This window comes from Ambystoma mexicanum, chromosome 2p (assembly GCF_040938575.1).
Source record: "Ambystoma mexicanum isolate Mex_15411 chromosome 2p, UKY_AmexF1_1, whole genome shotgun sequence".
Lineage (NCBI taxonomy): Eukaryota > Metazoa > Chordata > Amphibia > Caudata > Ambystomatidae > Ambystoma > Ambystoma mexicanum.
Genome location: NC_090923.1, coordinates 580,035,282 through 580,062,112, shown reverse-complemented (window position 1 = coordinate 580,062,112; position 26,831 = coordinate 580,035,282). Strand labels below are relative to the sequence as shown.

The 26,831-nt window shown below is 43.0% G+C and overlaps 1 long non-coding RNA gene across 1 annotated transcript; it reads right to left on the bottom strand.

The window, feature by feature from the left end:
* Nucleotides 1-5,374: 5,374 nt before the first annotated feature.
* On the bottom strand, nucleotides 5,375-6,699 carry LOC138565904 (uncharacterized). Its single transcript, XR_011301694.1, has 3 exons — nucleotides 6,619-6,699; nucleotides 6,079-6,174; nucleotides 5,375-5,730 (listed from the first exon to the last, which is right to left on the bottom strand). It is a non-coding gene; the product is annotated as an uncharacterized lncRNA (long non-coding RNA).
* Nucleotides 6,700-26,831: the final 20,132 nt, after the last annotated feature.

The window sequence follows — 26,831 nt, the reverse complement described above, 5'->3', positions numbered from 1 at the left end:
TACGGAACGGGTTCGTGGAGCACCTGGTAAATTGGAAAACCAGAGGCATGTTATGTGCTAATAACAAACCCCTGAAACATGGGAAGTTAATCCAAAATATTGATGATCTGGTCACATTGAATGGGATGACCATCTACTGGAAAAAGATCAAGGGTCATTCCAAAGTAGAGGGACCAGACAAAACTGGAAATGACTTAGCTGATCAGCTGCCCAAAACCAGGGCCATCCAAGGGGATCTAATAGAAATAGAGTCCCTGTTGGGGGAAATCCAGGTCACTGCCATCACTAGGTCCCAGACCAATGCTCACAATGATCTTTCAACTGCACAATGGAGTAAGGAGACCCCTGATGCTGATTTAATTACAGCTCAGAATGGGGATCGAATAATTGGTAAGTTTTACCAACACCTTCAGGACCCTGAGAACTTTCCCCTGACGGAAACCGATTACATTGGGAAAGAGGACCTAAGAGTGATGATGAAATGTCCAAAAAGGTTCCGAATCCAAGACGGTTTGTTGGTAAGGAAATCCCAAGCTGACCATGATCACTGGGTGGTCCCTACCTCATTCCGAAGCCTGATGTTAAGTCACGCCCATGATGCGGCCACCGCCGGTCATAGGGGGTTTCACACAACACTGGAAATCTTAAGAGAGGTTGCATACTGGCCACACATAGGGCAGGGCCTCGACCAATACTTGAAGGGGTGTCTTGTGTGTGCACAATTTCAGCCATCATCCCTCACACACCGTGCGCCTCTCCAAAAGAGGGGGATGACACTGCCATGGTCAGATTTGCAAATCGACTTTGTAGGCCCTGTAATTCGCTCGTCTAGAGGAAACAAGTACATGTTGACCGTTACATGCTTGTTTACCAAGTGGGTGGAATGTCTCCCAGCCCCAAACTGCAAGGCAGAAACAACAGCTGCCCTGATGATTAACCACATCTTTTCCCGTTTTGGTCTACCTCAAAGGATTGAGTCAGACAGAGGTAGCCACTTCACCAGTGAAGTAATGACAAAGATGTGGGAGATACTGGGGGTTAAAAGGAAGCTACACATTGCTTACAGGCCAGCTTCTTCTGGAGCAGTGGAGAGATACAACCGAACCATTGTGGCAGATTCTGGGCCAAGTTGGGATATCCGATTACCTCTGGTCCTAATGGCCATCAGACCTACCCCTTCATCTTCAACTAAAATGTCACCATTTGAGTTGATGACCGGACGCACGATGGTGCTTCCCCAGCATCTGCTCTACAGGACCCAAGAGCAGACACTGATAAATGCCTCCACAACTAACGAGTATGTGGAGAATTTAAGGAAACACCTTCAGCATGCTTTTGCCTATGCTCAGCGGAATCTAGAAAGATCAGCTGATAGCATGAAAACCCACTACGACCTGAAGACCACCAGGAAGGAATATACTGTGGGGGACCGGGTCTATCTATACAATTTCCAAAGGAACCAGGCCAAACAGCGAAAATTCCTGCCTACATGGAAGGGACCGTTTGAAATTATAGACAAGATCTCCCCTGTTGCCTATAAGATCTGCATCCCCAAAGGCAGTTTGGCAGAGGGGGAAGATAAGTGGGTCCATATAAATCAGCTAAAGTGTTGCCATCCCAGGCACACTCTGCAACAACTGGAGGAGTCCTCTGCAATACCAGAGGGGACCGCTCCAGAGTAAGTCAATTCCAACCCTAAAATATCCCACATATAGTCTCTAAAATATTATGATTTGAAATAAAAATATGATTGTATCTTGTTTTTTGTTAAAATAAGAACGCAAATGTTTTGACTATAAAATGTATATGCCACCCCACTATATGAATGGTGGGGAAGAAATGTCTACGAATAGGTATTGCCGCTTTCCTTTGTCGTCCTTTGTCGTCCTAGGAGAAAGAAAACCTGGAGACTGGCCAAGGAGGACGATCCGGGGACCGGGGACCGGGAGCAGAGACCCGAGGGGCCCGGGGTACCGCCCAATATTCCCATCAGGACCGGCGAGGAGAACCGATCGATCCAACTGGGTGGAGGAAAAGATGCGGAACTGTGCCATCTACAGAATTAGAAGAAGATAATGCGGACATTCCAGCGCAAGGGCTCAAAACCTCCTTTGCACCCAACTTCCCCTCGACTTGAATCAAAGCGCAGTCGGGCGGGGGGATTTGTCAAGGGTTTTGACCCATGTTGAATCAATAGACTGGGTAGATGTGGGGATGAGCTGTCGCCGCCCATTATTCTATCCCAGAACAAACTAAATCAATAGACTGGGTGGATGTGGGGATGAGCTATCGCGGCCCACATTCACGCCAGAATAGGAGAACCGCGCAGTTTGTGCGCACACCAAAATGGTCGCCTAACCTTCCACCCACCAGTGCGAGCGTGATGGGCCAGGGGTGCCATGAGTGGAATGTGTGCCAAAGGAAAAACAGCAGTGCCTGTTAGCTTAAAAAGCCCTTTGAAATCACCTTGGTTTCTCTGAATGCAAGCTCAAAATGCCTATTTTCAAACATTGCAGGATATACAAAAATCTCACTGAACACCAGCAGACATTTGGCAGAATGAAGTTTTGTGTACATACAAAATCTGGAAAGAAAAAGAGACCAAAACCATGTTCATAACAAAACTGGCTGAGCTGTGGAAGTCAGCAGCTTAAGTTAAACTGAACTGAAAACCACTAAAATCGAAATGTTTAAATTAAATGAGGGACCTAATTTTGAGTGTCACATAGTTTGTAACTGTTGAAATGTCATAGTTTTGAACTTAGAATCAGCATTCTAGCTGCATGTGTAAAAATTGTCAGTTTGATTTGAATGTAGAAAACTGGGAACAAAAAGTGACATTTAGCTGAAACCTGGCTTAATGAAACTGGATTCTGCCTGACAACTACCCCCGACAGGAGTTGAAACTGGATCAACAGCTGTGTTCCCAGGCCTGGCTGCATTCTGCTGTCCCTTGCCAAAAGGAGTTGACACCTCTCTGATTAGATTAGGGGTGGAGCACCTGGGAACTGGAAGGGACAGAACAATGCAACTTCCTTGACTCAGGCAAATGTTATATTGGGGGCGTCGTAAAATAGCTTGCTCTTGGGAGAAACTGGGGGGCAGCTGTGCCTCTGTGAACAAGCTGGCTTGGGGGAAGTGGATAAACCAGTTATTCCACCCTTTGATGTGGGAAGCCACACCCCTTTTTGACCAGAGCATAATTTTAAAAAGATAGATAACGCATAGTGCAGACTGGTCAAAATTATATAAATAATACCATTATTCTTGTGATTTTTCGGTGCACATTTTAAGAGGCGTTAGGACCCTGTGGTGTATTCTGGGGGGTTGCTAGCGGAAAACAGGGTCTCACTCCAAATGTCTGCATGTTAAAAATCTGACACTTTATCATCTGTAACCCATATCCCTGGTGCACATTTGTGTAAAATCTAGAAAGGTTTAGAGGTCCTTATCTGGATGAAAAGGGGAGAATTCTGTCATCAGTGGACACAACATCGTACAAAGACAGGGATCGGATGGTTTGGTGCTACAGAAAATATGTTAACTGGACCTATAAGATTAGAAGTATGTGTTTGGGTCAGAAATAGATTTGTGTGCCATCTGACAAGGGGAGGATCCTCTGACCCATAAACAGACCTCATGATGATGACAATCCATTTCCTTCCCCCAATCATGGGAGAGGGGAGAATTGGGCCAATGACAAGTAGAGAGGGGCTGGCTTAGCTAGGCCCAGGCACACACCCATTTTCAAAACACATAAAAAGAGACTGCTGGGACAGGTAGAGACATTCAATTCCATTTGCTGCGGAGCCTGCTGACCGACGACTTCACATCCAGAGATCCAGACTTCAAATCCATCAATCTCCAGAACCTGTAGCAGAAATTAACTCCAGAATTTGTAGCAGAGAGGCCTGAATCCACCAGCTGAATCCTCTTCAGCAGGCCTCAAAAACCAACCAAACTATTCAACAGCTGGGCGAGCTGTTTGAATTTTTGCCAAGAATTTTTGCAAGAACCTGTAGCAGTATCCAGAAAGCAGTGCTGCATCCGGAACCCGAGAGAACCACAAACCAGAACGTTGTGAGCAGATCCGGTGCTTGACAGACCCAGAGAGCAGAGCTGACCCAGATAGCCGGGACTTCAGAACCACCCGCCGGAGGTCCCGTCCAACCTGACAAGACCGTGACGAGGCCTATTTCAAATTGATATTGTGAGTACCTAGCAGAACTGTGCAGAACCAATCTCTTAGTTAAAATAATCTAATCCAAACTATTTTAACCTAAGCAGAACAGCCTCCTAGAAATCGTGTCATCTGTCATTTTTAAAGCTGCACAACTGTCACCTGTCAATTCTGCAGCTGCAAGCTGTCACCTGTCATTTTGAGTTTACTTTAAATCCGAAAAACTACCTTTATTTAATTGTCCGTATCTCTCGAACCGTTTGGGCTAGGAACGAAATTTAACTTTCATTTTAAAGCTGTGATTCTAGGCTTTCCAACGAACCTAGAACCTACTCCCTATACTTTTTCCGTAATCGCGAGACACGCACTCGCGAAATTTACCGTGATTTGCGATTTGGCCCGATTTCTTCATCTGTAGAAATCAGCAGCTTTTTGCTTCTCTTTGCTAAAATTCGTTTGCAATCTGCTAATCATTCATAGAGTATTGTTAAAGTGAGCCTGATTCAATATAAAGTAGCCATCACCTACCCTGAACCTCTAGAGGGAATTAAAAGCAAATTTAGCACCTTTTCACTTCCTTGCAAACCACATTAAAGTAATTCGCCTGTGTTTAAAACTCATCCCTGTTTTCTCTAAGCTTGCTGGGGGAACTGGAACTGTGTATTGCATTATAAAGTGTGATTTGTTGGGATTCTTGAAGACTGTGTGCTCTCCTTCCATTTCTTGTATTGCATAGGAGGGGAGTGAATTGTCAAAAGAAAAAGTGATCATATTAACTTTTGCTAAAATCATAGCAAGTTATTTCTGTACTGCATTTTATTCCACCTTGCATTTCCTTGAAACCATCAAGCATTTTCAGCTATCTCATCCTCTACACTACTCCTAAGTAACCAAATCAGTGTACCCCTGTAACATTACCATCACACTCAATCACGGTCTATAGAGAAAGTGGTTTTACTAAACAGATTTTAATATGTAAAAACATTTCATCAAAGCAGTAGAGCAGTACAAAACTTTTTTAATATGTTGATAGTAATCTCCAACATACAGAGGAAATTCAGTTTGATCACTTCCAGCAATTAAAACACAGTATCAAGTGTATAAGTCACAACAAAAGAAACATATAAGGCATTTTACATTAGATAATGCTAATGTACTTAGATTTTTCTAGTGCTATATCTGCACGTCAGTGTATGAATACTTTAATGGCCACTCAGGTGCCAGCGAATAGAAAAATCCAGTAGCTTGTACTGTGAACACGCGACACTTAAATTATAAAGGCACCTCTGAGCGAGGGGTCCTTTCTAAGGATCTAAAACTTAGTGTAGACATATGACATTGTATAATGTCTAAAGTTTTTAACACAGTCTATGGCAACCATTCTACACATAGATCTAAAAACACATGAGTCCTGCTCATGCTATATCAGAGTCGACCGGTTTCATAACCATATCTCATTCTAGTTATCTTCGTCAGGACTTTGTTTGATAAGGTCTTGATTGCCTGTTCTGGGAACGCTGTCTTGCGCCCTTACGTGTCTGTTCCTATTCCTATAGGGTATGGATCAAAGAGAGACAGAAAAAGGAATGGTTACTTAATGTACCATTCAAATTCTCGAATTGTATACTGCTATACCTCTATTACTAATTATAGGTGTATCATTTGATATCACTAGGCTTACTTATTCAAAAGGACAACTAAATGTGTCCAAAAATGCCTATTCTTACATAAAACGTCGAAGGGAAAGGTAAGGGAAAGGTAAAGGGGTGGGGGAGTAATAAACAACAGGCACGAGGAAACTCCATAGCCTAGACCAAATAGTCTATAGGTAGAAAAGGGTGAAAAAGGGGGTGAAAGAATCCCCTAATAGCCCATTTTATCTTTGTGTGTGATCTTACCACACTTTACTGTGGACCATCACTGCTCAGAAAGCATCTTGGAAAAGAGCGCGCCAGTTAGCTCATTGCCTATTTCAGCATTGGCTTATATACAATCTGTAAATAATAGGCAAAAGCGCTATTAGTATACACGAAAAATATTATTAAATCCATGCATTATTTTTGACACAAAAACAACCGTTGGTGTTCATAAGCTATATACACTTCTCATGGGATGGTATAGACATCTTTGAAACTAAGTACAACAGCGGGCGTGCAAAGTTTCCTAGACCACGGTGCGATTAAGTACATGCATTATTCTTAACAAAGCAGCACTTGTTTCATTAGCTTTACATATATAACACCTATCGTCTTGATTATGCAATAGCTGCATCCAACAGCGTTGTGTCTGCGCAATGTTTCTAAGTTATGGACACCTTTAAAAACGAAAACAGCAACAAACGTGCAGAGTTTCTTAAAAACACGAGTGCTGCAAAATATATGCATAATTCTTACCAAACGGCACTTTGTTTAGTTTGTTTTGCAAAAATCGCCTCTCACCTTAGTTACTTTAAAGCAGCATACATCAAAGCTTCACTGTGTCTGTGCAATGCATCTAAGTTTCAGCACGCTGGTGTTACTGTTACAACGCTATCTGCTATGGTAACTCGATAGCATGCATGCTAGCCAAGATGGTTAAAGTGGACTCTATGGTTTAGCAGCCATCTTATCTCAGGCTACCTAAACAGCCATCTTTGATAGGGCAAATAACGTGTGTATCTCTATCCACAGGACATTTCTATATATATAAGGTGAACAACTTTCCGACACGTATAAAATCGTCCGTAATCGTGGAATAATAGACATTTTTCTTGCGCACACAAAAAAGAAACTTGAATCTTTTCGCGGACAAAAACGAGGCTAATGACACATCATATTCTAAATTAGATGAAGTATTAGTGACCACCATATATTGGCCCATGAAGACGTGATACACATATTTTGTCATCTTGTCCTCATGGAAATTACATTAATTGCTCACTGATCACATGCAGGCCGGTTCATCATTGCAAGGACACAGTTTTTAAAAAAAAAAAAAAAACAAATATGTCCCGTACATAATTCGATCTTTCTTTAAAAACAACCGTTTCTTAACTAGGTAGCATTTCTGTGTGTGCATATATCAATCCGAATTAAATGTACATTTAAATATATGTAACAGCATATGGAGGAACCGATCTTTTTACCCTACTACAGTGTGTTGGATTCGTATTAATGTTAAAAATCTGGTTTCTACTGGCAGTCCTGATCATGCATAGTTGTTATACAATAGAAGGGGGGGCTATTCTCTCTGTATAGCAAACAGGAGGAAGCCTAACAACACAACCCCTGGGGAAAAAGGGGGTATATCCTGATAATCTATTATTGCAGAGAATCTCTATGCTATTTAACTAGGGAGAACCGCTAGCTCGTTCCATTGGATAAATTCATTAAGCCCTTTCTTATGTGTATTAAGCCTAAATATCCAATGTTGTTCTCTCCTAAATAGTATGTTCTGGAAATTTCCACCCCGTTTAGGAATGTTAATTTTTTCAATTATGGTCCATTTGAATGCTTCTGGACTATGTCCTTTCAAGATAAAATGGTTTACCATAGGTGCTGTCAGCTTCTTGGTCCTTAAACACGAGCGATGTTCAATCATACGTTTCTTAATAGGTCTCATAGTCATCCCGACATATTTAAGGTTACAAGGACATTTAATGAGATAAATCACCCCTGCGGTATTGCAGTTGGTAAACTGCCGTTGTATCCACGGGGTGCGAAGCCCCAAATCTATTTGTTTTGTGCGCTCGGTTTGTGAGCACATGGAACAGGAACCGCATGGTGAATGTCCCATCGGGGCTGTACTTTGCCAGATCGTGACAGGATGGTTGTCTCTTGTGTCTCTACAAGTTTTCACTATTTTGTCACGGATGTTACTTCTCCTTTTGATGGCAAATTTGGGCTCCTCCAAATGATGTTGTCCAGTATTTAGAATTGGCCATAGATTTTTGATTTCCTTTTTCAATTTATTCAACATCGGGGAATAGCTCATAACTGCCGTTATGTTGTCTTGTGCAGGTGGTTTTGGATGTTGTTGTAACGTGACACTTCTCGGGATATTACGGGCTCTCCTGTATGTAGAGTCAATGATTCTCTTAGGGTACCCTCTATCAACCAGTTGTTTCTTGAGGGCTTTTCCTTGTTGTTCATAATCAGAGGTCTGGGTACAGGTTCTTCTGTCACGCAGGAATTGTCCGAAGGGAAGATTGTCTTTCAATGCCTGTGGATGGTAACTCGAGTATCTCAGGACTGAATTCCTGTCAGTATCCTTCTTGTATATTTTAGAACATAGTTTGTCTTGTACCACCAGAATATTGAGATCCAAAAAATGTATAGCTTTTTTGTCAAATTCTATGGTGAATTTCAAAAAAGGATTTTGTGAGTTGAGCCACATGTGGAATCCATGTAGTTCTGCTTCAGTTCCTTTAAAGATCATAAAAACATCATCTATATATCTCTTCCATAGGATAGTATGGTTCAAAAAAGGATTGGTCGGGGGATAGATGACATCACATTCAAAGGCATTGACAAAAAGATTGGCCAAACTGGGGGCAAAGGTAGCCCCCATAGCAGTCCCTGAAATCTGTTGATAAAAAATGTCATTACAGATGAAATAATTTCTGGTGAGAGCTATTTCAGCAAGTTGTATTATCAGGCCAGGAGGAGTATTGTATAGGTCTATGCCTGATTCCAAAAGGTGTTGAACCATGGAGAGTGTGGCTTGTTGTGGTATCCTTGTGTACAGCGACTCTATATCCATGGTAACTAACCATTCTGTCTCTTGATTAAAGCTGATAGTCTCCAAGAGGTTTAGCATAGCTGTAGAGTCCTTTACATATGACCGCATCTTCGGAACTTCATCTTTAATAAAGAAATCAACAAATTGTGACAGAGGCTCTAGGACTGACTGGATGCCCGATACTATGGGTCTGCCAGGGGGTGGACTTATGCCTTTATGGATTTTCGGGGTGGCATAGAATGCTGGTATTCGAGGGTACGGTGGTGTGAGAAAAGCTGCTTCTTTTGCGCTTATATAACCCTCTGCCTCTGCTTCTTCAATTACAGATTTAATTTGATTTTATAATTGGTTGGTGGGATTGCCCGGTAGAATGCGATAACTGGTGCGGTCTGATAAAAGTTCCTGAACCATGTTATCATAATCTACCTTGTTCATCACAACAATTGCTCCTCCTTTATCTGCCGGCTTAATTACAATACATGCGTTATCTGCCAAAGTTTTTAATGCTGCTATTTGTTGTTTCGTGCAGTTAGAATGTGTAAAGGGAATGTTCTCTTCTAATTGGCTGATTCTCTTAAGTAAGGCTTGTTCGAACGTAGTGGACTCTACTGTATTCAGAGCATAAGGAGGATGAAATTGGGATGCTGGCTTCAAGCCTGTGGCATCTTCTATAGCTGGTGTGCCTTCATAAAAGTATTGTTTTAATCTGATCTTCCTCATCAATTGGCTGACCTCTATTCTAGTTTGAAATGGGTCATAGTATGATGTAGGTACAAAGGACAAGCCTTTTTGCAAAACCTCATCTTCTGCTTTCATCAGTGTATATGTGGATAAGTTAACCACTAGCGAGTCATTGGTTGTGGAAGGCCTCTGCCTCTGCTGCGAGTAACTACCGTGGGGTGTCCTTGCCACCGCTGGTTGCCTCTGTTGCCTCCTCGTTGTCCTAAAAAAGGGACATTAGTAGGGGCCGCAGGGCCCTGATTTGAATTAAATCTAACTCTGCGATTGCCTGAACTGGTAGATGAGCCTGATGAGGAACCAGATCTATTTCTATAATTTCCTCTCTGCATATTTTGGAATCTGAGCTGCGCTGCATCTCGTCTTGACTCTATAGCCTCATCTGAAAAGTAATCTACCCCCACATAAGGATATATTTTTTCATGGGTAAATGCTGCCAGGTCTTTTTTGAGTTTGGTCAGTTTTTTATTCAGATTAAGGTCTTTAAACTCTTTTAAAGATGTTTCTAAGGTCAGGAGTTTAGCGTTATAAATGTCCAGAGACACCTTAAGTTTTAGAGCGTCACTTTTATCGTTAAGTTCTTTCAGCAATTGTTCAGTGACTTTCTTGGCCGTGTTGATTATCAAAATCAACCAGTCTCTGGTACATTTATTCGCTATATACGACCAGTCTTTTCTGAATGCTAGATTGTCTAAGAAAATCCTTGGCTCTATATGTATAATGAGGCCATTCGGGGCTGCATGGGCTCTCAGGTATTCAGTCATTAGAGCCCCATGTAGTTCTGTACGTATGATTTTCTTTCGAATAATTTCCATAAATAAATAAATAATAAAATTGTTTCCCACATGTACCACAAACAAAACTAAACACTACAGTTTTGTTTGTGGTACATGTGGGAAACAATTTTATTGATCTGACTAGGGATCTATAACAAATTGGCAGCTACATTCTCTTGCCACCTGACTAATGATACCCTAGCTGGAGTCTGACAAACACACACAGAAATGGCGGAAAATAACTATCTTGCCTACGCGGAAGAACTTGTTGAAGGCATTTTATCCAATCCTTCTCTATTGAGTGCTGACCTAGCGAATCATGTCATTCCAAACACAGACGAATGGAATGAGATGGAAATTATTCGAAAGAAAATCATACGTACAGAACTACATGGGGCTCTAATGACTGAATACCTGAGAGCCCATGCAGCCCCGAATGGCCTCATTATACATATAGAGCCAAGGATTTTCTTAGACAATCTAGCATTCAGAAAAGACTGGTCGTATATAGCGAATAAATGTACCAGAGACTGGTTGATTTTGATAATCAACACGGCCAAGAAAGTCACTGAACAATTGCTGAAAGAACTTAACGATAAAAGTGACGCTCTAAAACTTAAGGTGTCTCTGGACATTTATAACGCTAAACTCCTGACCTTAGAAACATCTTTAAAAGAGTTTAAAGACCTTAATCTGAATAAAAAACTGACCAAACTCAAAAAAGACCTGACAGCATTTACCCATGAAAAAATATATCCTTATGTGGGGGTAGATTACTTTTCAGATGAGGCTATAGAGTCAAGACGAGATGCAGCGCAGCTCAGATTCCAAAATATGCAGAGAGGAAATTATAGAAATAGATCTGGTTCCTCATCAGGCTCATCTACCAGTTCAGGCAATCGCAGAGTTAGATTTAATTCAAATCAGGCCCCTGCGGCCCCTACTAATGTCCCTTTTTTAGGACAACGAGGAGGCAACAGAGGCAACCAGCGGTGGCAAGGACACCCCACGGTAGTTACTCGCAGCAGAGGCAGAGGCCTTCCACAACCAATGACTCGCTAGTGGTTAACTTATCCACATATACACTGATGAAAGCAGAAGATGAGGTTTTGCAAAAAGGCTTGTCCTTTGTACCTACATCATACTATGACCCATTTCAAACTAGAATAGAGGTCAGCCAATTGATGAGGAAGATCAGATTAAAACAATACTTTTATGAAGGCACACCAGCTATAGAAGATGCCACAGGCTTGAAGCCAGCATCCCAATTTCATCCTCCTTATGCTCTGAATACAGTAGAGTCCACTACGTTCGAACAAGCCTTACTTAAGAGAATCAGCCAATTAGAAGAGAACATTCCCTTTACACATTCTAACTGCACGAAACAACAAATAGCAGCATTAAAAACTTTGGCAGATAACGCATGTATTGTAATTAAGCCGGCAGATAAAGGAGGAGCAATTGTTGTGATGAACAAGGTAGATTATGATAACATGGTTCAGGAACTTTTATCAGACCGCACCAGTTATCGCATTCTACCGGGCAATCCCACCAACCAATTATAAAATCAAATTAAATCTGTAATTGAAGAAGCAGAGGCAGAGGGTTATATAAGCGCAAAAGAAGCAGCTTTTCTCACACCACCGTACCCTCGAATACCAGCATTCTATGCCACCCCGAAAATCCATAAAGGCATAAGTCCACCCCCTGGCAGACCCATAGTATCGGGCATCCAGTCAGTCCTAGAGCCTCTGTCACAATTTGTTGATTTCTTTATTAAAGATGAAGTTCCGAAGATGCGGTCATATGTAAAGGACTCTACAGCTATGCTAAACCTCTTGGAGACTATCAGCTTTAATCAAGAGACAGAATGGTTAGTTACCATGGATATAGAGTCGCTGTACACAAGGATACCACAACAAGCCACACTCTCCATGGTTCAACACCTTTTGGAATCAGGCATAGACCTATACAATACTCCTCCTGGCCTGATAATACAACTTGCTGAAATAGCTCTCACCAGAAATTATTTCATCTGTAATGACATTTTTTATCAACAGATTTCAGGGACTGCTATGGGGGCTACCTTTGCCCCCAGTTTGGCCAATCTTTTTGTCAATGCCTTTGAATGTGATGTCATCTATCCCCCGACCAATCCTTTTTTGAACCATACTATCCTATGGAAGAGATATATAGATGATGTTTTTATGATCTTTAAAGGAACTGAAGCAGAACTACATGGATTCCACATGTGGCTCAACTCACAAAATCCTTTTTTGAAATTCACCATAGAATTTGACAAAAAAGCTATACATTTTTTGGATCTCAATATTCTGGTGGTACAAGACAAACTATGTTCTAAAATATACAAGAAGGATACTGACAGGAATTCACTCCTGAGATACTCGAGTTACCATCCACAGGCATTGAAAGACAATCTTCCCTTCGGACAATTCCTGCGTTACAGAAGAACCTGTACCCAGACCTCTGATTATGAACAACAAGGAAAAGCCCTCAAGAAACAACTGGTTGATAGAGGGTACCCTAAGAGAATCATTGACTCTACATACAGGAGAGCCCGTAATATCCCGAGAAGTGTCACGTTACAACAACATCCAAAACCACCTGCACAAGACAACATAACGGCAGTTATGAGCTATTCCCCGATGTTGAATAAATTGAAAAAGGAAATCAAAAATCTATGGCCAATTCTAAATACTGGACAACATCATTTGGAGGAGCCCAAATTTGCCATCAAAAGGAGAAGTAACATCCGTGACAAAATAGTGAAAACCTGTAGAGACACAAGAGACAACCATCCTGTCACGATCTGGCAAAGTACAGCCCCGATGGGACATTCACCATGCGGTTCCTGTTCCATGTGCTCACAAACCGAGCGCACAAAACAAATAGATTTGGGGCTTCGCACCCCGTGGATACAACGGCAGTTTACCAACTGCAATACCGCAGGGGTGATTTATCTCATTAAATGTCCTTGTAACCTTAAATATGTCGGGATGACTATGAGACCTATTAAGAAACGCATGATTGAACATCGCTCGTGTTTAAGGACCAAGAAGCTGACAGCACCTATGGTAAACCATTTTATCTTGAAAGGACATAGTCCAGAAGCATTCAAATGGACCATAATTGAAAAAATTAACATTCCTAAACGGGGTGGAAATTTCCAGAACATACTATTTAGGAGAGAACAACATTGGATATTTAGGCTTAATACACATAAGAAAGGGCTTAATGAATTTATCCAATGGAACGAGCTAGCGGTTCTCCCTAGTTAAATAGCATAGAAATTCTCTGCAATAATAGATTATCAGGATATACCCCCTTTTTCCCCAGGGGTTGTGTTGTTAGGCTTCCTCCTGTTTGCTATACAGAGAGAATAGCCCCCCCTTCTATTGTATAACAACTATGCATGATCAGGACTGCCAGTAGAAACCAGATTTTTAACATTAATACGAATCCAACACACTGTAGTAGGGTAAAAAGATCGGTTCCTCCATATGCTGTTACATATATTTAAATGTACATTTAATTCGGATTGATATATGCACACACAGAAATGCTACCTAGTTAAGAAACGGTTGTTTTTAAAGAAAGATCGAATTATGTACGGGACATATTTGTTTTTTTTTTTTTTTTTTAAAAACTGTGTCCTTGCAATGATGAACCGGCCTGCATGTGATCAGTGAGCAATTAATGTAATTTCCATGAGGACAAGATGACAAAATATGTGTATCACGTCTTCATGGGCCAATATATGGTGGTCACTAATACTTCATCTAATTTAGAATATGATGTGTCATTAGCCTCGTTTTTGTCCGCGAAAAGATTCAAGTTTCTTTTTTGTGTGCGCAAGAAAAATGTCTATTATTCCACGATTACGGACGATTTTATACGTGTCGGAAAGTTGTTCACCTTATATAAATAGAAATGTCCTGTGGATAGAGATACACACGTTATTTGCCCTATCAAAGATGGCTGTTTAGGTAGCCTGAGATAAGATGGCTGCTAAACCATAGAGTCCACTTTAACCATCTTGGCTAGCATGCATGCTATCGAGTTACCATAGCAGATAGCGTTGTAACAGTAACACCAGCGTGCTGAAACTTAGATGCATTGCACAGACACAGTGAAGCTTTGATGTATGCTGCTTTAAAGTAACTAAGGTGAGAGGCGATTTTTGCAAAACAAACTAAACAAAGTGCCGTTTGGTAAGAATTATGCATATATTTTGCAGCACTCGTGTTTTTAAGAAACTCTGCACGTTTGTTGCTGTTTTCGTTTTTAAAGGTGTCCATAACTTAGAAACATTGCGCAGACACAACGCTGTTGGATGCAGCTATTGCATAATCAAGACGATAGGTGTTATATATGTAAAGCTAATGAAACAAGTGCTGCTTTGTTAAGAATAATGCATGTACTTAATCGCACCGTGGTCTAGGAAACTTTGCACGCCCGCTGTTGTACTTAGTTTCAAAGATGTCTATACCATCCCGTGAGAAGTGTATATAGCTTATGAACACCAACGGTTGTTTTTGTGTCAAAAATAATGCATGGATTTAATAATATTTTTCGTGTATACTAATAGCACTTTTGCCTATTATTTACAGATTGTATATAAGCCAATGCTGAAATAGGCAATGAGCTAACTGGCGCGCTCTTTTCCAAGATGCTTTCTGAGCAGTGATGGTCCACAGTAAAGTGTGGTAAGATCACACACAAAGATAAAATGGGCTATTAGGGGATTCTTTCACCCCCTTTTTCACCCTTTTCTACCTATAGACTATTTGGTCTAGGCTATGGAGTTTCCTCGTGCCTGTTGTTTATTACTCCCCCACCCCTTTACCTTTCCCTTACCTTTCCCTTCGACGTTTTATGTAAGAATAGGCATTTTTGGACACATTTAGTTGTCCTTTTGAATAAGTAAGCCTAGTGATATCAAATGATAGACCTATAATTAGTAATAGAGGTATAGCAGTATACAATTCGAGAATTTGAATGGTACATTAAGTAACCATTCCTTTTTCTGTCTCTCTTTGATCCATACCCTATAGGAATAGGAAAAGACACGTAAGGGCGCAAGACAGCGTTCCCAGAACAGGCAATCAAGACCTTATCAAACAAAGTCCTGACGAAGATAACTAGAATGAGATATGGTTATGAAACCGGTCGACTCTGATATAGCATGAGCAGGACTCATGTGTTTTTAGATCTATGTGTAGAATGGTTGCCATAGACTGTGTTAAAAACTTTAGACATTATACAATGTCATATGTCTACACTAAGTTTTAGATCCTTAGAAAGGACCCCTCGCTCAGAGGTGCCTTTATAATTTAAGTGTCGCGTGTTCACAGTACAAGCTACTGGATTTTTCTATTCGCTGGCACCTGAGTGGCCATTAAAGTATTCATACACTGACGTGCAGATATAGCACTAGAAAAATCTAAGTACATTAGCATTATCTAATGTAAAATGCCTTATATGTTTCTTTTGTTGTGACTTATACACTTGATACTGTGTTTTAATTGCTGGAAGTGATCAAACTGAATTTCCTCTGTATGTTGGAGATTACTATCAACATATTAAAAAAGTTTTGTACTGCTCTACTGCTTTGATGAAATGTTTTTACATATTAAAATCTGTTTAGTAAAACCACTTTCTCTATAGACCGTGATTGAGTGTGATGATAAATTTAAAAATTCCCAGTAAGAATGGAAATAAAAACCGTAGTATAGGTATAAATAGACTTACCCTTGGTGTTTTAGTATTACCCCTGTAACATTATCCATTGTTGATCACGGCCATATTCTGAAGTGTGATATCAGTTATCAATTTATGTATAAAGTGTGATAGATATATATTGTTGAATTGTCCAAATAAACCTTTTAAATTTGCAAAACAAACCTACTTCTTGGCTCAGTGGGGTCAGGGGGATTCTAAGAGGGGGGTGTCATCCAGAGTACTGAACTGGATATAAAAATACATCAATAAGGGTTTTCCTCAGCATCCCAGACTAGGCATTGACTTAGCTGTAGTGTTGATTAAATATCGCTTACAAGTAAGATAGGGCCTCATTCCAGCTTTGGCAGTACAGGACAAAAGTGGCGGTTATTGCTTTACTGCCACTTGTTGGGGCTGTAACGGAATTAATGTCATCTTTCTCACACCACCAAATTATAATTTTTGGCAAAATTACCGCACAGTAAATCTGCCATTTGTTTAAGGAAAAGTGGTGGACTCACCTCCAGCTTGTTGCTGGCAGTAAATCCTCCACTTTTCCTCCATAAATCTATGGATTTACTGTGCGGTAATTCCACAAATGGCAAATCCACCAATAATCCCCACGGAGTACTTTGTGCTCCAAAAATGGGGAATTACACCATTCTACCACCATTTGTAATCCTGTGGTAAACCCAAAGGACCAAGACATGGTAACCATAACCGATTTTGGCACTCATTCGGTGGATTTGCCACCTGGATTACTGCCAAATTCAGAAAGAGGCACAACATATTTCCATATTCACTATAAGGAGAACCACTCGAAAGTGAAGTAAACAGCATGGCAAGTTAGTAACAACAATAAGTAACCCCCACAGAAATTCATGTTCTATGATATAACAAGGCTGCTGCCAGCAATTTGGGGCGCTGGGGAGTAAGTCTTACCTGGTAAGCGAAAGTGATCCGTAGAGCAGATTCTAAAGATGTCAGCTTTGGAAAAAATTTGAGGGAAAATACTGGAGAGCTTATGAAAAAGCGGGAAGCCAAAACAACCACAAATGAACAAATCTAGCTCAGAAAAGTTAAGAGGGTGAGTGGAAAACCAAAGATGAAAACAGGAGCTAAGTATGGTAGAAGGTTTAAAGTAAGATGGATCAAAGGCACTTGGAAAGAAAATACAAGGACGAGTGATGCACCGGGCAAGTTAAAGTAGCATTAGGGAAACATTTCCCTGGTGAAAAAAAACATATTATTTTAATGCATTTCTGCACTAGGCCAAAGGACTACGACTAGGGGAAACATTGTCATGGTGCTAAAATGCATTCATTAAATATTTTGTTTCAGTTGGCCAATTTCTGCCGTAGTGCTAATTGTTCTTGCACTGGTGAAAGGCTTCTATAACACTGTCCATGGTGTGTATAGAATAGACAGTACAGTACATTGATGGTGAAACACTGCGTCATAACTGATGGTCCTGGACTGTGGTTAAAGAATGGGTCAATGCACTCGCTACATAATACCTGTTATCACTGCCAGAGCCAGTTAAGTGGGCAAGGGTGAGAGGCAACAGGAATATTTTCCTAGAACCCATGAACTAGTAGAGGGCCAAAAATCAGGGCAAAGGTTTTAGGTCCTTTAAACTCCTTGACAGAGTTCTGGAAATAACTGTTCTGAAAATAGCTTCATTGTTACAAGCAGCTAACTCTTGCCTTCATTTCTGAAACGTCACACTTAAGGACTGCAGTGAGAATGAGATCTCTCATATCACCACTTCCCTTCTAATCACTCCCCTGGCCTGCAAGTGCTAACCCCACATCAAGATTTCAATTACCTAAAAATGTATGCATATGAATACGGGTACTAACAGTGAAATGTTTTATTTTAGTAATTGCAGGACCTTTGTTAACAGTGAAACCCACAAACGTTAGTGTCCTGATCGATCTGGCCACGGCTCTGTTGGTCAACCTGGTAGGGGCTGGATGACAGTTTAGAAAGAGGATAGTGAGTGGGGCCAATAAACCCATTGCGCTGTCAGTCTCCCCACTGAGGGATGGTACCTGGGCCTTTCACCTTTTACAGATGAAATGGGCCCCCAAGTAGCTGCCCCTTGTTGGTAGTCTTAACCACCTTGCTGAATTATTTTGACTTGATAAATGATGTAAGCACTCCACAGGTGCCTTTGACCATTGTTCCAATCAGTAAGGCAAGGGGTTCCCCAAAATATCAAAAAGAAATGGGACCCCACCAGCCCTGACACATCTTCAGCCAGCCCTGCTCCCATTTCCCTCTGAATTCCCTGAGCCCAGCTAGGAAGCTGAATAGCTATTTCACCTTCCCTTTGGCCACTAGTCTTACCTTTCACTCCAATTCAGAGGCTGGTTACTTTCATAATGCTATGCTAATCTCTGGAGAGGTGGGCCATCTAAAAGCTGAGACCAGAAGTTAAGACTTTGGCTTTATCAAAGTGAGTCTGTTCATATAGCATGGATAGGTTTTTGTGCTCTTCATGTTTGATGCTGCTCCTTAACAAGTGCTACGGGCTGGCGACACATCGAAAGAGGCCTTGTGCCTCAAAGTGGCCAGTGCTGGTGCCACCCATGCAGCCAGGTTGAGTCAACAAAGGTCAACATTTCAGGAGGGGGCTAGAGCCAGATCTGCTCAATGGTGTTGTGCCACTGCCTGGCATTCTTTTTGTTTGGGTTATTAGGTGTGCCACCAATAAGCCAAAACTATTGCTTTAGCGAAAAGACAGTTTTGGAAATAGACTTTTTTTCTGGGGCATCCCTCCTACCACAGTGAAAGAGGCCAGGTCAAGCGATGAGTGGATTAGGAGGGTGTAAGGCAGGTATTTTAGTCACCCTCCTGAACATTTGCCTCTTCCCCCCACCAGAGGATTTATCGTCAGCAAAGTTCAAAATCTGCACCCCTTTTAAACCTAAAAAATGCACATCAATATTTCCAGTATAGTGCAACATTGACAAGGGATTTCACAGGGCTCCCGCTCAGACCTTCAAGTGGTCTTGTGGGGAAGTATCTCACTTTGGAACCTACTGACCACGGTTCAAATCCCTGCCAAACATAGTTTAAAGCACAAACACACCATAGCATTCTAAAATAAACATAGTGCACAGATTTCCCCGATTGTGGGGCTGTATCTGAGAACTGGTGAGTAATTTTTTGCCAGATCCTGGATCTGGGAAGATCCATCCCAATGACAGCATTGAGTACAGATAGGAAGAAATGGCACATGAGGAGAGATTTGTAGATATTGTTTAGTTATTTGCCCACCCATTGACTTCTCATGGCCATGCTAATCCCTATGGCAATTATCACCCTGTTCCTGCCCTCCTCATCCAAAACACCTCCTCACTAGAACTCTTTGAGCTAGCTTTAAACAAGCCTTGCCATCAAACTTTGCCCCCAATGTGCCTGCAAATGTTTTCTCAAAGGAGTCTTCTGAGAATTATTGACTTCATTGGAGTTGTAAACATGGAACTGGTAGGTCTGCCTTTGGCCACTCAATTTAAAAGCACCCTGCGTGTCTTTCGCCCAAGACCTGTTAAAAACAAGCACTGGGAAAGCCAACTGTTTTGGCTTGTGTATAAGTATTAGGCATTTGCCAGGCAATGCCATTAGCTGCTCAGGTACTCAAACCATTTTGCACCGGCACTATCAACAGCCAGCTAATACCAATACAGAAGTGCCTTGCCCATGCCTACACAAATGCCCAATGCTCTTTTTGCTTTACCCTTGATGCACAGGACTATGCATCAAGGTCAAAGCAAACATACTGCTTTGGTAAATTGGCCCACATTGAATGTAGGCAAATCTTGCCAGTAATAACACTTATGGTGCATAGTCAGCCTGGATATACTTTCTGTGGCATGGCATTTTTACTGGCTGGGAGTCCCTACATGGTAATAATGGCATATATTGATGCTGCCTGCATGGACACACATGAGAACCAGCATGAATATAATTGTATACTAGCATGCCTTGTGTGGAAAGGAGGCATGAAATGTATTGGAAAATGTTCCTGTGCACGGTTTGTGATTTGCAACTATTGGGATTTTCCATGTGCTTCCATACAAAACCAATTGCAAACTGTATGGATTTCCACCCAATTTTGCAAAGAAAGCGCTGTAAAATGCATAATTGTAACCCAATGTTTCAACCATTTTCTTGGGAGTGAGAACCCCACTCAAGCAACCCTTGTTTGGTTTGGGTTCCCTCACTGTGCTTTGTTGATCCTGCATAATTGGCGCAAACATTTAAGCCTCTTAAATTCAGAAATGTACCAGCCTCCACTATACATAATCTTTCTAACACTGTGTATGTTGTGTGTTTTAATGCGCACACAGGGGCATGGTGCTCCTTAATGATATGATATGGCATTTATAACGCATCTGTACACAAGTGTTTCTAGGCGCGACAAGGCAAGGAGGGGGAAACAAAAGAGTAGGACAAAACACCTATCTTACTAGGCCTTGTATCATTCAGATCGAAGTGGGGAGCTGAGAAGTGCCGATGGTGGGGTAGGATGCTCAAGTGCAGGAACAAAGGAGAAACTAGAGTGCAGCCAATGGGTGGCAAGTGTGGGTAGTCATAAGTGCAGCCACATGTGGAGAATAAGTGCAAGAGAGGGGACTGCAGGGTTACAGATACAGACCATAAGTGCAGGGGGCCAAGAGGTAGTGTGGGATTGCAACAGGACACGCAGGCACCTAGGCCCTAATTCAGAGGGTGACTAGGTGACCAGTGCATTGATCAGGCAGGTGATCAGCAAGGGAGAGGAAGAGAGAAGGCAGAAGCAAAGAGAAAAGTCTTGAGTTGATTCCCGAACCAGAGATGATTCTGCTCAAGTTTCAGAGAGGCAGGGAGGCTGTTTCCAGAGGGAGGCATCAGCCGAACAAAGAGATCTGCCCCCAACTCTTTGGAAAAGTGACTGACCCTCAGAGAGTTGGAGGTGGTGGAGTGGAGAGCTCATGACATCCTATATATATTTATGCATATGATACAAAAGTTAGTCTGGCATAAACCTTTCTTCAGTAGAAAAATCTAACTTTGCTGTAGTTGATTTGGAGTTGCATTAATAAGCCATATTTGGGATCCTGCACACAAACTCAAGGGAGGATTTCTCGAGTCTCCTGTTTGCGTAGGTGCAGTCGCTCGCCAAGTGCAAAAAATTGCAAGGGGGCCTCACCAAATGTTTTGCCCCGGCCTCACCACATCATCTGACAGCCCTGGTCCCAATCTTTGGAAAAAATACTGGTGACGTTAATTTGGACTTGTTCACCATTTTCAGTTTGGAAGTGACAATGTAAAAATGTTTCTTGCATAGATCATTTTGCAGTCTGCTTCCGAACGCTTTACACACCATGTTAATTTCCTTCTGAATCAATTTGCTAAAAGAAGCAAACCACTAACTCTTGAAGCCTCATGTATCAGCGAAATATGTTAGGATTTAGAGGCAAAATTGAAATCAACAATGTATGCATTATCCCTCCAAAAATAAAAATTATAGCAAGAAAGGTAAACATGTAATACACTTAGAGACTGTACTTTAGAGATTTTGCACTCTGTCTTGAGATGGAATTTACTATATGCTGCAATTATTTTTGCCAACTGAAAAAAATAGTTAATTTTTAAGTCATGTCAAGAGTAATTAAATGGTTAAATGTATAACATTTTAGACACAATTCACGATGAAATAAACAACATGGTGGAATGTGCTATGTAGATTTGTGTTAAAGAACGCAGCACTGTTTCTAAAAAAAAAAAAAAGGTGATCTTTGTTTTTGTACTTTTCGGAAATTAGCCATTGAACACTGAAAATTGTTCTTAAGTTTCACCTACAGTACTACAAAATACCTCAACAACTGACAAATATTGCGGGCCTAGATTTAAAACATAAATTGAAACTCCAAATTATGAAAATTAAGGGGGCAATTAATGGAATTAAGTGCAGAAGTGGCACAGGACGCTGGCGCACAGAGCCGCCTCTTGCACCAAAAACAGCTGCACAAATTCCCTACATGGCGCAAAGGCTAGTGGACCAGCATACAGTCTCCCAACAACGAAACTGCGCTAAAAACGCCACTCAACTCCTCACACACCACTCGGGATACGTGTACCCCACTCACGCCAGCCCAATCCCGTGTAATACTCCTCGGGCACCCCTCGGAATATGCAAAACCTGCTTGCGCCAGCCCAATTGCATGTAAAACTCCACGCGCACCCCTCAGAATACGCATACCCCGCTCACGCCAGCTCAATCGCGTGTTAAACTTCTCACGCACCTCTCAGAATACGTGTGCCCCGCACGCGCCAGCCGAATCGTGTGGAAAACTCCTTGAGCACCCCTCAGAATACGCCTGCCCCGCTCGCGCCAGCCCAATCATGTGTAAAAGTCCTCGCACACCCCTCGGAATACGCGTACCCCGCTCACGCCAGCCTGATCACGTGTAAAACCTCTTGTGCACCTCTTGGAATACACGTACCCCTGCTCGCGCCAGCCCAAACGCGTGTAAAACTCCTTGCGAACCCCTCGGAGTACACGTAACCCGCTCGCACCAGCCCAATCAAGTGTAAAACTACTCCTCGCACCCCTCCGAATACACGTACATTGCTCACACCAGCCCAATCGTGTGTAAAACTCCTTGCGCACGCCTCAGAATACGTGTACCCCGCTCGTGCCAGCCCAATTCCATGTAAAACTTCTCACGCACCACTTGGAATACGCGTACCCCGCTCGCAGCAGCCCGATCGCATATAAAATTACTCCTGCACCCCTTGGAATATGCATACCCCGCTCGCACCAGCCCAAACACATGTAAAACTTCTCGCGCACCCCCCGGAACACACGTACCCCACTCACGCCAGCCAAATCGCGTGTAAAACTTCTCGTGCACACCTCGGAACATGCGTAACCCACTCGCGCCAGCCCAATCGCATGTGAAACTTCTCACGCACCACCGGAGTACACGTGCCCCACCCAAGCATGTTCGGAACATCCGTGAAGGCACCTCACAAGCAGCCGACACAACAACAGAGCCCGTGTGCATACCAGCAGGCAGCCCACACAACAAAAGAGCCCCCCATCACCAGTGAGCATGCCAGCAGACAGCCTACACAACAACAGAGCCCCCCATCACCTGTGAGCATGCCAGCAGGCAGCGCACACAACAACGGAGCCCCCATCACCCATGAGCATGCAGCAGGCAGCCCACACAACAACGGAGGCCCCGAACACCCGTGAGCATGCAGCAGGCATGTCTCCAATCATGTTCACCCCCAGTGACGGCAACCTGCCAGCAGGCCCCCGACTCATGTCCCCCCCACCACACCCCCAGTGACAGCAACCTGCCAGCAGGCCCTGACTCATGCCCCTCCACCCCACCCCCTGTGACGGCAACCTGCCAGCAGGCCCCGACTCATGTCCCCCCACACCACCCCCAGTACGGCAACCTGCCCCATGCCCAGACTCATGTCCCCCACACCGCCCCCAGTGACGGCAACCTGCCCCATGCCTCGACTCATGTCCCCCCCACCCCACCCCCAGTGATGGCAACCTGCCAGCAGGCCCCGACTCATGTTCACCCGACAAACACATTGTCACAATACAGGCCCACGTTACAAATGCAAAACCCAAATCACACTCCACGCTGCACTACCCCAGTCCAAACTCACCACCATCCATTGTACCCATTACCCAGTAAATGCCCCATGCCATGACATTCAGAAAAGCACACACATGCACCCAAAGACATGTCCAACAGAGACACACAGCAGTGACACATGACTGAGCCAATGCTGACTGACACATGCACAAAACCAATGAGAGTAGACCACACCAATAATTAACATTTGTGAAATGCATTAAAATAAATATGAAATGACAAAATGAAATAAAAATGATAAACTGAAAAAGTCATGAAACTTCAAATCATAAATAATGCACAATCTGGCAAAAATATAAATAAAAGAAAATGGAAACTGCAAATTGGTCCATCTCCAAAGTCCTATAAACTGAATCCAAAATGAAAAGCATAAAAAACCATTCCTTCATGGGATCATAAAAACATAAGTATGTACAGGTCCTGAACTATTTATACTGAAAGTCTGAAGGGTCCATGATCCCATGACAAAATGAAGCCTACATAAAACCTTATAAAAACCAAAACTATATACAAAAAGTGGAGCAAAGGCTGTGGACTCCAAAACAGAAAAAAAGAAATGAAACGTAACCCTAAATAACTATATACAAAGCCGGCTCACTTCTTGATGTTCCAGGCCAGGGCATCATCGAATTCCACGTCGATGTCCCGGAGGCAGGCATGTTCCCTGGCCTCGAGGGTTCGCAGGGATTCTTCCATGGACTCCTTCAACTCCCTGGTATCAGTTGTGGCAGCCAGAAAGCCCAAGGAAATCTGCTGGTGACTTAACCACTCTGCTGCTACCTACTTCTCTTTATCCTGAATTTGGAAGTGTCGTTACTATAGTAATAGGTTACCAAAGGCACTGTTACAAGCATGTATGCAGTGCCTTAAGTGCACATCCACATGGCCAGTGTAAAGTATACTTTCCTAACCTCTGACCTGTCTAATGTCTTTCTCAGTGCAAAAGCACTGCATTATGCAGTTCAGGTGTTAACCTGTATGCAGAGTAAGTCTGGCTTGGAATTTGCCAGCATGCATCAACATTTGCCATCAACTCCCTAAAGCCCTCGTTTTCAACAAGGGCATATAGCAGAAGATTCACTGGCAGCATCTTTACTAGTTTGTAAATCTGCAGTGTTACTCGTAGATAGTCATGATTATATTTCTGACTGCGCTCAAGTGACTCGCTGAGCCTGGACTGGCAATGTATTGTCCCCCTATCACTACTATAGCTTTGCCTGCTGCTGGGTGTAGTTTTCTATGGTCTCATATGGTTAACGCATACAGGGTGGCAGAGTGGGGCAGTGCCGGGCTGCAGCTTAGTGTGGTGTGATTTCTGGGGACCTTCTTCTCTGTATGCTGGTCCCATTCTTGTGGATGATGTCACTTCCTATGACCAAGCATCCATGAGGTAACCAGATTGTTTACTGGCTTACCAGGGGACACCGTTTGTGGCTCAGGGAGCAGGTGGCAAGAATGCAGCTCTGAAGATATGCACAGTAGGCCCACAGTAAGAGTAGTAGGTGCCATTGCGGAGAGGAAACATGGCCCTCCACAAGGCAAACAGCTGTCATACGTATTACTCGTTGATGTGACAGCCTGGTTGGTGCTGCCCTTGCTTCATAATGATCTGCCCCACTGACACTTTTGGTTCTCTGACAAGGTTACACAGAGAGAGTGTAGACAGGAAGCACATTTTATGGTGCAGGGTCAGAATTTGATTGCTCCTCCAGCAGTCGCTCTGGCTCACTGATGGAGCTGAGGTTGGACCCATATCCCTTTTCTCATACATATGGGGTGGGGTAGAGTCAGAATCCTGGTCATCAATACCCTCACCAGATTCTTCAACTGCATTGCCATCATTGGATTCATAGGTGGAAAGGGGGAGTGTGGTTTGGCGGGCGGGGGCTGGAGAAGCAGTGAGTTTGCCAGACTGAGAAACCTTCTGCTTTTAACGAGGGCCCTGGTGCCCCTGACTTAATTCTGAGCACTGCTTCTCCAACCCCTCCTCATTAAACACATCTGTAAATGAAACAGTTTCAGTAGTTGGCTCCTGTGCGGGTACCACAACAGGAATAGGACAAAATGTCTGAATAAAAATTACCGACCCCACCAATAGACCTAAAACACACACCACGAAAAGTTCTAACTACCAAAAGTTTGAACTTTTTGTGGTATGTGTTTAGGTGTTTTGGTGGGGTCAATCTGAAAAATACATTTTTAAAAAGGGCTGCAGGGGGTGGGGGGTGTTCCCCACAACCCCCGCTCACTGTAGCTCTTCCGATAGAACAAAAATAAAAAGCAAAAACTTGGGCTGCGGGGGTGTCCTTCACAACATCTCGCTCACTACAGTGAGCGAGGGTTACAGGGGACAGCCCTGCATGTTTGCATGGGAAATGTACGAACATTTTGTAAACGTGCATTTCCCATGTGAACATTTCCATCGCGGGAAAATCAGCCGCAGTGATTTCACGTAGATCCGCACAACAGACCCCTACAAAACATAGGGCCTCATTACGAGTTTGGAGGCAGCCATGGCGCTATTAGCGCCATGGCTGGCTCCAAACCCTGGACCGGGTCCGGTCTGGTGGAATGGGGACTTACCGGGACATTCTGACATAGGTGGACCCGGTAAGTCCCCATTCCAAATGCCATTCCCCATTCCCATTTGAGCCCCCATAGGGCTCAATGGGAAGGCGCTAATAATGGGCCTGCAAATTGCGGGCCCGTTATTAGCTCCAAGTTCCCTTAACGGGTCCTGTAAAGAACGTGTGGTCAGACCACACGTCCGTTGCGGGTCCCACTAAGGGACCACGGAATTGGGTGGTAAGGGTTTAACGGCACCGGTCTCCTTACCGGTGACCGCTAACCCTTACCGCCCAACTCAGAATGAGGCCCATAGACTCTACCATAGTCTGTTGCAACATGGGAAGATGGCGTAGATTCCCATCTATGTCACACAAGTAAATTCTGGAAGGTAGGCCTTGGTCTAGCAGCAGTGAGATGTCAGACACAGCCAAG